This window comes from Halyomorpha halys, unplaced genomic scaffold (genome assembly GCF_000696795.3).
Source record: "Halyomorpha halys isolate HHAL.00 unplaced genomic scaffold, Hhal_1.1 Scaffold448.1, whole genome shotgun sequence".
Classification (NCBI taxonomy): Eukaryota; Metazoa; Arthropoda; class Insecta; order Hemiptera; family Pentatomidae; genus Halyomorpha; species Halyomorpha halys.
In genome coordinates this window covers 298219-313114 of record NW_027107821.1, presented here as the reverse complement: position 1 = coordinate 313114, position 14896 = coordinate 298219, and the positions used below count along the sequence as shown (strand labels likewise).

At 31.1% G+C, this 14896-nt stretch overlaps 2 protein-coding genes across 2 annotated transcripts in view; one reads left to right on the top strand and one right to left on the bottom strand.

Annotated features, from left to right (window-relative positions):
• LOC136795478 (structural maintenance of chromosomes protein 3 homolog) overlaps positions 1-3611 on the bottom strand; it is a gene marked incomplete in the record, with an annotated part of 49868 nt that extends 46257 nt beyond the window's left edge. Inside the window, 1 exon segment of the mRNA XM_067046173.1 lies at positions 3517-3611.
• RhoL (Rho-like) overlaps positions 1-14896 on the top strand; it is a 98571-nt gene that overhangs the window by 33189 nt on the left and 50486 nt on the right. The gene's annotated exons all lie outside the window — the stretch shown is intronic.

Below are 14896 nucleotides of genomic sequence, written 5' to 3'. Positions count from 1 at the left end.
CTCATTCGCTGGTTGTAAAAATACTTTTACAGTTGTGAATAAACTTAATAAAGTAAAAAAAAAAACTTTGTAATTTTCAATTTTTTTTTTTTGGGAACCTTTATTTTGCCACGTGTCGAGGAGAATGGGCTGTTCCCTACTTGGTTCAATTCTTCCTAGAAGCCCGCGGACTTGTGACTCATGATTATTAATTTTTTATGCAAAGCCTTCATATACCTACGTTTTTGGAAACGTGGAACATTCCTAGTTATGTTTCACTTAGTTAAATTAATTTTTATGAACAGAGGCGTTGTGAGGATCTGATCAAATCTTTAATTCAAACCATCCACGTTATTAACAAACCCATACGATAGGTTTGCTTCTTCCATCAACCCAAGCTATATGATATTACTGAAACTGAGAACTGTTTGCTTTATAGTTTTATTTCATGTGAAAATCTCAAGCATAACTTTCAACTCACAATTACTTTTAAGTAGTTCGATGAGGCCGTACCGGTCGCATGCGTCTATGTCTTTCTCTGAGTGTCAACGACTATTCCTCTTAAACATATCAATAACATAAATATGAAGAAAAAAAAACTGAATGCGGCCTTTTTACTGATCAGGGACGATATATAATATTTCTACTGTTGAGTTTTTTTATTTCATAAAAATGTTATCTTAATCCTCATGGTCTTTATGTTATCCCTTACTCTTTCATTATCAGTAAATTTGGATGAACGCGTAAATGAATTTGTCGATATTTAATATAATTTAATATCAACTTAAACACATGTATTTATACACTTACGCATTTATTCAACAAGATGCTACAAAATGAATTTTCATTTTTATCAATACGGAAATACTTGTTATGAGGGTCTAGTATTTAATTAGTATACTTTATTTTATTATTAAAATTATTATTATTAAAATAAAGTAGTTAGATATATAGTTAATCGAAAATAGTTGAAAGTTGAGAAACATTAACTGTTACATAAGTTGCTTATCTAACAAATAACATGTTTATCTTAAATTACTATTTATTTACTGTTGTTCTACTTCCCATCGTAATATAAAACTTTTTTTTTTCAGGTAAGGAAGTTCGTTACCTGCTCTATCCAAATCAACTTTTAAGCTGTTTTGTGAGTTTAATGCATATTTTTTTAATATAAACCATTATTGATTCGGTCCTATTTTTTTTAGAATTATGTTTATTTGTTAATTATTAGGAATATAAAAACTACTCCCTTCAGAATCAGAGAAAGGGAGACCAATTCTTTGCTTTTAGAACCCTCCAAGAAAGAGCGTAGCAATACAATACCACCATACATCATCTCTACATTTACTATAGCATTAAGGCAGTATCATTAGAGAGAATTTGTACCGGGCTAAGCAAGAAACGAAAACTTTCGATATGATCGATGTGTCTTGTCGGAGAAATTAATTACAACAAGGGATCTGAGAAAGGGAGGTGGCCTATGATGCCTGCTTCAACCTAGCACTAGAGAAGGTGATAAGGGACTCTGGTGTGCAAAGGAAAGGTACGATTCTCACCAAAGTCTAAACTATATGGATGATATAGATACAGTAGCCAGATTACAGAGAAGTTTGAAAAGGCCATTCTTACAATAGAAGCAGCAAGAAAATGGATCTATGAATTAACCAGGCAAAGTCCAAATATGTATTTCCCAATCCCCTACTCCTTCATATTTGGAAGTTACACATTTGAAAGTGTATATTGTTGTGGTAAACGAAATTAGGGCAGCTAAGAGATACAGAGACGAATCACCACATATATTTAATTTTGTCTGAAAAACACTGAGACACCTTTTGCTATGAGTTACACAAAAATCTTTGTTGATTGAATTTCAATCAAGCCAGTAGTGAATTATGCCTCAATGACATGGCTCTTATCGCGTATGTGTACCAATAGTTTATTAATATTTGAGAGAAAATCTTGAGCAAAATGTTTGGCCTTGTAATATAAATGATGGCAACCAGTTTAGGCTGAAGCAAATTGTAGAGTTCTACTAAATTGACTGAGATGAAGTTTGAAAACTGTGGTGGGCTGCGCATGTTGAAAAAATGGATTATGTTTCACCCATTTAGATATTGTTTGAGTATTTTGAGAGAAAAAGAAAGATAGGTTGTCCACGAGTCAAGCGATTTGCAGAAACCAGCTTCTGGAAACAAGAGCTTGGCAGACCATTGGCAAGACAGATAGAAATGGAGGCGATGGCTTGAAGGCCCAGTACAGAATTACAACACCTGATGATATTGATGATCAGGTATATATTATGTAGAATAGTAGAAGAAGCGAACCATTGCAATTTCTGATTTTATAACTATTCATCGACTTCTTAGTCTGTTTGAGAATTGACACACTTGTTTCAGCAATCTTGCACAATGTTGTTGCCACTTCTATGATATTCACCAAGGTACTATGTGACGCACTCTGGTAAAGTACATATCAGTCACTATTATGACGTCACAACTTGACCTACTTTAACAGTATCCAGAATGGAATCAAGCTATTTTATGGCTAAAATTCAAACCTCTTAGTACTTATTGAATTTACAATTTCTAAAATAAGATAATTTTCAAAGTTCATGGTTTAAATATTGAATATTAATATTTAAAGATCAAGAGAGGCAAGGCAAAAAACTCATACTAATTGTTTGTAATTGAATATATGTGTACATTTGCTGCAACAACACCGCTAAATATCAAGAAAATATATTTGATACTTACTTATTAAACCTCCCGAACTATAATTCTGTTTTGTGGGTCATAATCTGACCAATTATTCATACTGGTTTAATTGGATCAGAGACTATATATAGGGTGTTTTTTTAAGCCCGATAGAACTTGAAATTGTAAAAAATAACACAAAAAATTAAATTGTAATCAAAATTTTTTTTTTATTCGAAAGATCAATACGTGACATTAACATTTGAAAATGATTTCGGGCATATGGGCACCGCGGCTGTTCTTGACGAAGCGCATTCTGGACGTCCAATTTTGGGCCACTTTTTCGAGCACTGCTGGCCGTATGTCACGAATAACACGAACAATGCTGGCCTCCAAGGCGTCAGTTGTTGCTGGTTTATCAGCATAAACCAGTGACTTCACGTAGCCCCACAGGAAATAATCGAGAGGTGTCAAATCGCACGACCATATGCGGCAATTTTGCTTATTAACAAACCCGTTAAGCCAAAAATGCGCCTCATCGCTGAACACAATTTTACAGAATGCGCTTCGTCAAGAACAGCCGCGGTGCCCATATGCCCGAAATCATTTTCAAATGTTAATGTCACGTATTGATCTTTCGAATAAAAAAAAAATTTTGATTACAATTTAATTTTTTGTGTTATTTTTTACAATTTCAAGTTCTATCGGGCTTAAAAAAACACCCATAGTATATTATACTTATATAAACACTATATAATATAATATATATTCTACAGACTATACACACACACACACAGACATAATAACATGGCGAGTAGTTAGGCGTCAGTGTTTTTTGTCTTACCTCACTTGAGCATTCTGCCGACATAGCGTACGTTTTATTGTGTCCCTCGAGTCGGGCTCACATCCTGCCATCGTCATATATCTTGGCTGTGAAGATGTTTGAGCCAACAGGTGGAACATGGAGCGGAAAATGATGCCAGTCATATCACGATTTAGAAGGATCATTACAACACCAATTATAACAACGTTATCAGTGTTATCTGAACTGCGAAATATTTTTAGTTTATTGTTTCTGGGAATTATTTATATTGTTTTGATCAAAGTTGTTGAAAATATTTGAATAGAAGGTTCATTTTAATCGAATAATTAATATTATAATAATGAAGTTATAATACAATATTATATAATTAATTAAGCCAAATGAAGAGTAACTTGAATTTAAATATTATTTCTGCAACTTGGATAGATCAAGTTATAACAAAATCCTTTGTTATATATCAAAATATTCCTGAGGAGAGAATACAAAGTTATGGTGTATAGTTTTTGTTAAGTATAAAAGTATAGAGAATATAATATTCTTTATTCATTAGTTAACTACACAACAGTATATTCCCCATGAAGAACCTTCTACCCCATCCAAGCTTTTTTTCTTCGTGGACTGATACCTCGTTAACAAATGAATATTGCTGCCTCCATATTTTTATCCTAAACAATAGCAGTAGTAATACATTGTAGTTTGAACTATACTCTGCCTTTTTTTTTTCCTACTATCACAAAATTAAAACCTTAAATGTTTAAATTTAAATCCCAGACATTTATCTAAATTTTCTTAGCAGCTTTCTGACAAATATCCTTGATCATGGTTTGGATTCCTGAAGCATCTAGAATCCTTAATTTTGTGAGATATAGAGACTTATAAAGATTGTTTAAAGACAATTTCTCCCTGGTCTCTGAGCTATTCTGTTCCAACACTCTTGTTGGTACATACCTTTTATTATTATTTTTTTTTGTTGGGATAAAATTGGTGATTTTTTTAGATTCACATTAAGCGCTTTTAGGAAATAAAATTCGAATAGAAAATACTATTGAATTGGTTATTTGAGAACCATCAAAAATGAAATAAAATTAGCTCTTGGTTACAATTTTTAATTTCCAAAAAAACTGTTTTAAGACATTACTTTAAGTCATACTCACACTTTTTATATTTCAATGAGACTGACGCCCTGCCTAAAAATGTTTATGAGGTCCTTCTTGAATGACTGATACAATTAATTATTTGCAGTACAGTATAATGCTTTACAACTCCTTGAGGCGTTGTCTATTTTCTGCTTTTCCGTTCAAATGCTATTCTATCGCCAGATGTTGAGAGAACCTTATGTTTCCTGAAAGAGTAAACAGCCCGAGATAATGAAGGCATGACACGGGTACTTCGGGTATACAATGGTACCCCGCGTCACAATGCTACTTATTAGGGTCCTGAGTCCCTTGTATAGGGTCTTCGAGGGTTGTTCGGTTGTTAGTTGGGTCTTTGTAGAGGTATTCTTATGTCAAGCATATGCCTCTTTATTTGTTGAGAAAATAATACTAGTTGGGCTGCATATTTATCTAATTTATTTGTAAATGTATTTAAATTGTAGATCTTACTGGAACATAAAAATAGGTTGAATAAACAAATTCATGCCTCAAAAATATGTTGAAAAGATGAAAAATTACAAATTATATTATAAGCAGATTTGAGGAAACTGGTCTTGGTAAACATAATTCAGGTTATAACTTTGTGGCATATAAGAAGACCGTGTTGCAGGACTTAGTTACGAACGGATCCCTAAAATGTTTATAAATACTGAAACGACGGGTAAACGTCTGAGGGGTTGATCGAAACGTAGATGGGAGGATTGCGTTAAAACTGATAGTAGATTTGTGTTTGGAGGGGCACCACTGGACAAATGTATGTAGAGAACAATTGGTGGTATCGGCATCGAAAATTGGCTTCACTAAGCTTTTATTATTATTATTATGATTATATGTAATTATTTGTAAATGTTACCTATGATTGTAAATAGTTAAATAGTTAAAAATATTTTATATTTCTTTAAGTTCTCAGCAAACATTTAGTACCCGTTTTCTTCACTGGCTCACTGAACTAAATAGAATATTCTATATTAAGTTATTAAATAAAACTAAGGTCAGTATGTATTTGGAACGCTTATCAGGTCACTTTCATCAGAAACCTTATACATAGTTTGAAAGCTCATGCATTTTCTATAATTACTAAGAACTTTTCCTTTCCAAAGGTGTGTAAGCGTGTTTATTTATTTTTAAGTTTAGTTCGGCCTCTCGTTTTATTTTTATACATGAAGAAAATAAATTTGCGAAACATAGTTTGCAAAATCCTACACCTTTTAATGCCATAAGGCAATCAAAGGGAGAAGACTCAGTAAAAGCGTATATAATACATACCATGTATTATATATTTATGATTTACTAATTTTAATAAAGGGTACGAAAAAAAATGCAAAATCTTAACAGTATTTTGAACATGCCTTACAGCTCATCGAAATCAATCCTTATATAATTATTTGGATTCAGGGATCTTAAAACGTGTGTTTCCATTAAAACCTTAAATCCGAATTTCTTTAAGTTCGCAAAATTTCTATGTCCCCCTTACTCTGTTTTTCATGTATAGGTATGAGAAGATAATGAAGTAGTATTTTGTGTCAGTCTTGAAAATATTAGTTACAGTTTTCTTTTGGTGATTGAAAGCGATGTAGGGGCCCTTGTAAATGAAATTGATTACTTATAGTATTCCATCAAAACAAAAGTACGCGCTAGAGTACTCTATGAATAGTGGTGATGTCAGCGAGTATGACAGCTGACCGGCTTACCTTGGCCGGAGCTTCAAGCTGGCTGGGGAGTGCTGTGTAGCCGATTACTAGCCACGAGTAACTTATTTTCTGAGAGTTATATACACAAAACTTTTACTTTATTGATAGTACATAACTGTAAAGTTCATGATATAGAATAGCGCTTCCGATATGTTGATTTTAACGAGGATATTGCTGTAACATCACAAGTCCTTAAATACGTAATGTCAGTTTCGTACAACTTATCGTTTTTGAGTTAAGTTGTTGACATACATAAATACAACACATGATATTTTGCGAGATTTGGTTAGCTCAAGAGACCTTAAAAAGTGTTATACCGTTGTAAAGAATGATTTTGGCTCCATGTCCAGAAGACTTTTTTGTAATTTCTTCACGATTTTTTAATAAACAAAAAAATAATATTCCATGAATAGTACTTTTTTCGTATCGATATATATTTTTTTATGCATTAAATCTTATAGTACAAGAGCCCAAGAGGAAGAAAAAAATTTTCATGATATTTTCCAAAATAAAATGTTCCGGCCTTTTTTCTGCATGTGTCGTCATAGTCTCTTCCGAAATTCTAAGCAAAAATTAATTGTCACTAAAGCGTCACAAGAGCCCGGTTGAAAAAAGGTCGTTATCTCATCCCAATTTTTTAGTATTTTAATGAACACTATATACAATTAATAATCAAACTTGATGAGTGTGCCAAGCATAGTTAAGGAGAATACAATATTACAGCTGTTCAAAATTTTAAAAAATAATTAATTTTTCATTCGTAGCTTCATATCTTTGAGACTATCTACAACACAATAAAACCTAATTGAACACTATTTAAGGTAGAGTAAATTTCCAAAAATATGAGTCCCAGTAGAGCTGTTTAAGTTCGAAAGTTCCCGAGATACTGTTTTTAAAAAAACTACATTTCATGAATTATAAGATAATAAGAAATTAGTGAATTTATTGTGGGAAATCTTTATCTCAAGAACCGTAAGACCTACAGATGTATATTAGTACTCAACTCAAATAACTGACTTTTTTCAACCGGGCTCTTGTCTCTGTAAGTGACAATTAATCTTTGCTTAGAATTTGGAAAGAGATTAAGACGATGCATGCAACAAAAAATCGAAACATTGTTTTAAAAAATAATATTTTCTAATAGCATAAAAGAATATATAATTATGTCGCCTAAAACAGGTTTTGATTTTATTGATGAACTCACAACTCATCGCTATCACTCTAAAAGTATTAATTAAGATTGTTCCAATTTAAATATATTGTACTATCCATTTTCCTTTACAATTAATAATTCATATATTGCTTGTAACTGGTTGGCAAGTATCGGCGGGTGTGGATACTGTGTGGCGCAGTTAATATGGAAATTTGACATCTCTCGGTTTGGGTCATGGCTATTTCATCTTACAGGGACGCTGGAGAAGGGATTGTAAAGATATATTGCACGATTCATTGCTAGTTTTTATTCCTTATTATTAAATCAATGACTGTAAACAGCTGTTATTATTATTCAAGAATAAAATAATTTTTTTTTTTTTCTGATTTTTATATAAAAAAAACTCCTATAAAAAGAAGTATTCCAAAGTTTACTTTTAAAGTAGCAGTAAAAGTAAACTTATAATACTTTAATAAGTTGTAGAATATAGAATGTACTTTTGTATTGGGTTAAATGCTTCTTACTTTTAATTAGAGGAAAAATTGTTCAGATAATCTTCACTGAACCAATATTCTATAATTGATGGCTTATTGTATATTTGATAAAGTATTTCTTTTTTGTATTTCATAACGACTTAATAATACAGATGGGTTATGATAACATATTAAAAAAAAATCAACTATTAACTATTGTATACAACTTTATAATGATACTGTTATATTCTATAGTGAACCGTGGAAAAAATGGATGAAGGGCCTTTTTTGTTCGATTGTAGTCACACCCTTCATTATAAAAACAATGTTTTCTTTTTTATAATTGAATTATGATTCAAATCAATGGCATTTTTAATTCATACTAGTGTGCGAAATGATTTTATGTTTTTAATTTTATCCGGATGTCGAGATAAAAAAAATTTCCTTTAGAATATTATCAATAATCTATATCTGTTTGTACATCGTTTCGAGTTTCCCCATCTTCAAGTACTGTTATTCCTATAATTATAATAATTACAAACAATTATTTCTGTGTACAATTCAAACCTTATAAATTTTATCTCATTTGTTAATTACATTCATTTTATTTTTTAAATTTAATTAGTCATTTAATTAAAATATTGCTTACACCATATCGTTCACTACTGAACATTCATCTCTCCCTTTAGCGTTTGTTTACTTATATTAGGCATTACCTCTTTGTATATATCAATATGCCTGTGTGCTGTTTGCTACATCCTTAACGATATATCTATATTTAATAAAATTTGCTAGTTAGGTTGAATATTATGGTTTGGAATCGGAGAATTTTATTTTTTAATTGTTTTTCCTCATTCCTTGTCTCTATTTATAAATTGTGGTTTAAAATTTATTCATTTACGAGAGCTGCTTTTCGCTATTATTTATTCAATATTTTTTATGGTTTTGAATATGCTTGTATTCTACTAGTAAACAATATTATCAATTTATAGATATAAACGAGATGTTTTTAGTTGACCGTACGTTTGATATGAGATGGTCGTGAAGAAGTGGAGGGGGTTCGGTCAGTAATGATACTGAAATAAATAAAACTTTATATATTTTTAATTTTATATATTTTAACCGACCTTTCGACCTGAATTTCAGACCTTCATCAGGACTGAAAATAAAATACGAAATAACAACCTTAATTCAGAGAAAAATAAATTATGGGTTTTATGTTATATAAGTTCCCGAGTTTGTTATTATTTTATTTTTATTTTTCTATAAATGAATGTTTTCATTGTTGTTATAATTATATGTTTTGATATTAGTTTTACTTATTTGTGTATCATAATTTAGCGCACCCCTCCCCTGTTCGTCCGATCATCTCAAAGAAACGTTAATAAAATTAAGAGTCAATATTTCTTTTGCCGCTTGGTAGATTAATTATAATCATCTATAAATAAAAATTTAACAACTATTAACAATGTGTTATATCATATAGAGGAAAATAATACTCCTTGAACAAAACTTTCTAAGAATGTAATTATGAAACTCAGTTATGAATATATTTATGATACTGTTTATTTACATATGTAAATTACTACTATTAGAAATGATAAAATATAAATACAAGAAAGTGGAACATGGGAACCAGTAAAGTCACATATTCTACTTTGTACACGTCGTTTTCACTTGACTGTAACCATTGACAAATTTTAAAAAAATACTTACTGAAGGTGTATTTTGGAGTTGTGGTTTAGATGTATGTTGTTAGGCACATCTAATTTATATGTTAGCATTGTTTTTAATTGTTAAAAATAAATTATATATTATTGCAGGTCTTCGATGAGCTGATTTTAGCTCGAAACCTCCACAATTATAAAGAATTGAATAAGTAAAGAAGAGTTGAATTAGTCTTCGAAATAACATAATTGATATTTTAGTTTCGTTTTATATATTTCAAAATATAGGATTTTTCTTAAAAACTTATATGATCTGAAACCTTTGTGAGGCAGTGTAGATTCCTATGTGAAGCTTTCTTGTGATCCTTCGGGGTCTTATTTGTTAGTAAAGGGTGGCAACCTATAAATAGTCGTTGAAGTATAGGCAGGTTGTAAGAGGCGGTGTAACTGAAAAGATTTTTTTAAAGATAATTGACTTCTAATTCTTACTTAACTGATGTCCAACTTGACAGATGTCGTAAACAACAAATTCTAATCGGTAAAAATTATAAGTAACATATCTAATTTAGGTCTACACAAAATTTCAAGTTATGTCTAAAAGTGATATAAAAAAAATAAATAAATGAATTAATAAATTAAGAATTGTAGTATGCGGTCAAATCTTAAATAATTTTTGTATTCGGAAACATAAAATCTGAGAAATTTTTTTATTCGAAAACATAAAATCTGAGAAATTTTTGTATTCGAAAACATAAAATCTGAGAAATTTTAAGGAAAATTAAAAAGGGAATTTTGCTTGAAAGAATATTTTTAAATATTCCTTTCTTCATAGTATGTATATTTTTTCTAAAACATAACATTCAGGTTTTAAGAAGTTGAAAATCGAATTCCAGCCTTACTAATAGGAATATAAAATGATTTAATGCAATTAGCTTTCTCATAGCTCTGCAATTAGAACAAAATTTTAGATTTTTAATCAGTTTAGTTTTTTATTAATGTATGCTTAAATGTAGAAAGTATTTAGCAAGTTTAATTTGATTCATATCAGGTTAGGCAAGCTTTCCTTGTATAAACATTAAACATATAATTGATTATTGTAAGATTTTGATTTAAAAATTTTTTTAGTTGAGTTTTTGAGTTTTTACTGTACGATTTTGTACATTTTGGGTTTTTTTATTGTATGTTTTATGTTTTTTTACTGCACAAAAATTCGGCTTATATGCATTATAAACAAGAGTATATATTTTAATATGGAGAAATCATTCACTTAGATGATGTGAAATTTTCAATTCCGCTGCCAAATAAATTTTAGAACGAAAAAAAAGGATATATTAAGTGAATACAATCTTGGATGATGATAACATGGCGGCGCAGTTGTTACACACAATTGAGCAATTTCTGACAATTTTCCTACCTCGTTAGGTTAATTGGTCGTAGTAAAAATTACTCTTGCGTTCCTCTCACTTGATCAGCTGAATGAGGATAAATATGAGACATTACCATCTGCCCTAGTTTTGCAATTTTTTTCTTATTGCCTCCTTATGGCCAGGTTTTAGAAAGTAGTCATGAATGGACTGTATAGTATATAGTTTAAGGTTAATTTTTTTGATCATATTATTAATTTATGCTACTTTATTCATTTATATTTGGCGTTGGTTTTCTTAAGAATAGCAGACTAAAAGATATTTATCAGTATCATTTGAAATATTTTATCAATCACTATACTATACTTGAGAAGGAAAGTTTGATTGTTTTGACTAGACCTATTCAGAACCTTGCTTAAACGGTGTGCTTAAAACGGGAAGAGGAAACTTTAATTTTTTTCCATAACCCCTTTATTTATGTTTTTCATTGATAGTTTTTAGCATTAATATATATTCCGGTCCTGCACTGTTTCCTTCTTCTGTAGTGGCCTACATTTTAAGGGGTTTTTGACTTGTATTTTTGTTGTAGTGGGCGTTCTTCGAATTGTGCTGGGGCACACATTAGTTTTGAAATTTAAACTAGAAACTTTAAGATAGTTAAATCTAGCAATATTTAAAGAGCGCCTGAAATTAAAAACGGGATGAAACCCTCCACTCCCGCCCTCCATCTTAATTATCTGAATTTTTAAACAGACAATTATAGCGAGTAGGTTGGTCGATGTACGACATGTCAATATCACACAAGAGGAAATCATAACATAAAAAAAGGCTGTCCATCCCTGCCGGACCCGCCCCGCCAAGACCCCCGGGGAGTTTCTGGTTTGGACCATTGGAAATGGTCTCGAAGACATCTTCTTTTCAGACATCTCGAATAGAAAAGAAAGCAAGGTTGGATACTAGCGGATTTTGATGGTTAGGGGGTTTATAATGGAAGGATTGATATCTGGTTTGGACTAGATCGGTTACATTAAGGTCTTTATGGATGATTGTATTTGGGATAAGGTAAGGAGCATTGAGGATTTTACGAAGGATTTTGGTTTGTAAGGATTGAATACGAGAGGAATTCGATGGTTTAGTGGACCCCAAAGTTCGACTCCGTATGTCCAGATACGCTTTCTTATAGTCAATTAAATTAGTCTTTTGTAATGGATTGGAAGTTTGGACCGTTTGTCTAATAAATGTTATTGAAATCGAAGTGTAGTTTCCTATCTTTACAGATTTGTGAGAATTCGAGGTTAGTCGTTTGTCCAAATGTAGTCCAAGGTAGCTGATCTGTTCGACAGGCGTAAAAGTACTACAATGTTAACTCAACGTGGACTCTTATTTTTATTTAATACCTTACCATTTATTTCAGGTGTTCTCTTTTTCTGGACTTAATATTAATTAAAGTAATCAAAATAAGTATTAACATATATTTTAAATTTGTTTGGAATGCAAATATTACAACTGAGTGCCAAGCAGATCCTTAATAAAACAAAATATCCCCCACTCCCACTTGTTCGACTCTCTTGAATATAAATTAGAACGACCCCAAGTGAATCGTGATTAGTTCATGTGAATCGCTTGAATGTACTATTCTTTCAGAGAAATCGAATTATTGATTCGATTCCCGATTCACTTAATTCTGTCCCATTTCAATATTGTACTAGTTCTTGTTTTGAAATGCAAATTTGAGTCCTGTTTAGTGAATGCTTTCTTGTGCGTTCGTTCTTAACTTGTCTCTAACCCTAATAATCGCCTATTCTCTTATTTTGACATCTACTCTGGAGTCTCACAAGGATCCAATAATTCTCTATTCCTCTTTAGTATGTTGGTATATAAACAATTTATCCTAATACTTTAAGCAGTACCCCTGTCATCTCTTCTCAGATGACTACCAAACATAGCTTTTTCTTCTCCATCTGATCTTGAATATCTTTCGTTAAACAAGACGAAGGATGTGAAACAATCATAGGCTATTCAAAATGAACTAAGTGAAATTTGAACCCTTCTCCTGAAAGCCTTCATGTTGTCTTTTATTCTTTCTCATTCCGATTTTGTAGAAAGTGATGAATGTTGGACTCACTTTGCAACTTAATGGAAACGTTTGATGTAGCTGCAGATTTGGCTTCTGTCTCCTAGAGACTCATGCAAAAGGATTCTACACAGAAGCGAAATAGATGTATCTTCCCTTTTTTTTATTTTTTTTAATTCCTTAGTGAGTGGGATTACAAATCGTACATTCCATATTTTAAAAAAATATATATATATAAAACGGATTTTATGGTGCTATGAATTTACTTAAATTTCAATAAAAAAAACGCGTTTATTTACTGTTCTCTACAATTTTATGTTTATGTACAAATAAATGTTTATTTATATACTAATGTATTTAATTTTTTTTTTTTTTCCATAAATGATTATCGAAAATATTTTTTCATCAAATTCAATGACTTTGAACTAAATCGCAGGTTCATTTGTCCTTTTCACATTACAATGGTTTCTTTTGTTGGGCTATGTTCTGTCTGAGACTTTGTGTAACCGAGGTTCATAAAACCATTCTTAACTCCCCGTTAGGGAACTTACAAACGGAAACAGAGTAAACCTTGAAAATCCAAGAATAATCCCAAAAAGTGCGAACAGATGTGAACTTGGTCGAGAAATAAAGGTTGCTCTCCAGTCGATACTCGAGGCACGTGGTCCCCTATACCACTTCTGCTAACATCCGGCAATCCAACTTAATGACCATAGGGGTAATATCTTTTAATTACTTATTAACTGATCATCCACCCTACTGATATTACATTATTATTAGTAGTAGTAGTAAAAGATAAAATTAATTTTTAAATAAAAAATAGTTTATTTTTATTTAATATTATTCCCTTCACTTGAACGAGAAAATTTACAAATATGATTTTTTAACTGAAATATACATTTTAAGGTTCCCTCAGTACAAATTACGAACCCTCACAACATGGCGTGTGTGTGTTAAATTTAAATCAGAAAAACGGAAAGCTGGACGAAACTGAAATTACGTATTATGGGAGATGTGTGCCTGGGATGCAGCAACTATTTCGATAAAATCGACTTATTAACAATGTTACTATATAATCGATTTTACGCATTTTTTCAAAAACAGCTCTAACGACTTTGATTAAACTCGCACTGTAGCAAATTTCTTAAAAATGTATATCATTATACATATATATTGTTATTCACTTGGTTTCTTAATAATAACTTTGTTATCTACATTTATATTTTTTTCAAATCAAGCAAAGAATTAAAAAATAGAAAATATTACATTTCGGAAAGATTTATGCAACATCTGTTCCTGATACCAGCAATTACGGTTTCAGTTATCGCGGATCGGGACCGTGTTTGCTGGATCTAAAGGATTTAGCTGTATTGTCCGCCCGGAGAATGAGGGTCATTTTCTCCTGTTTTTATGTCTGACGATTACGCCCACTCACACTCCCACGTGACTCAGGAAGGGCATTTTCACAGTAAATTTAGATTTAAATTGCCTTTTCCGTAATTCAAGAGCAGAGTTTGGATAACGCCGTGGAACAAAGAGGATTACCCTAATCGAGTTATAGATAATTTACTAAAAAGGTTTTCTCATCTAGAAGGAACTGGCCATTTTTCTAAATTATATAAAATTCGTCCTGTAAATAGTCTTAACGTTGACTATTTTTTTAATTGGCTTGAAGTTATATAAATTCATTTTAAGAGTGTAATTAAAGTCGTTAATCCATATTTTCCAGCAGTTGAACATCTATCCATTTTTGTATTTTTTTTTTCGCATACTTTTTTTTTTTTAATTAAGGAATTTTATATAAAGAGTTAATATAAGTTTTTCA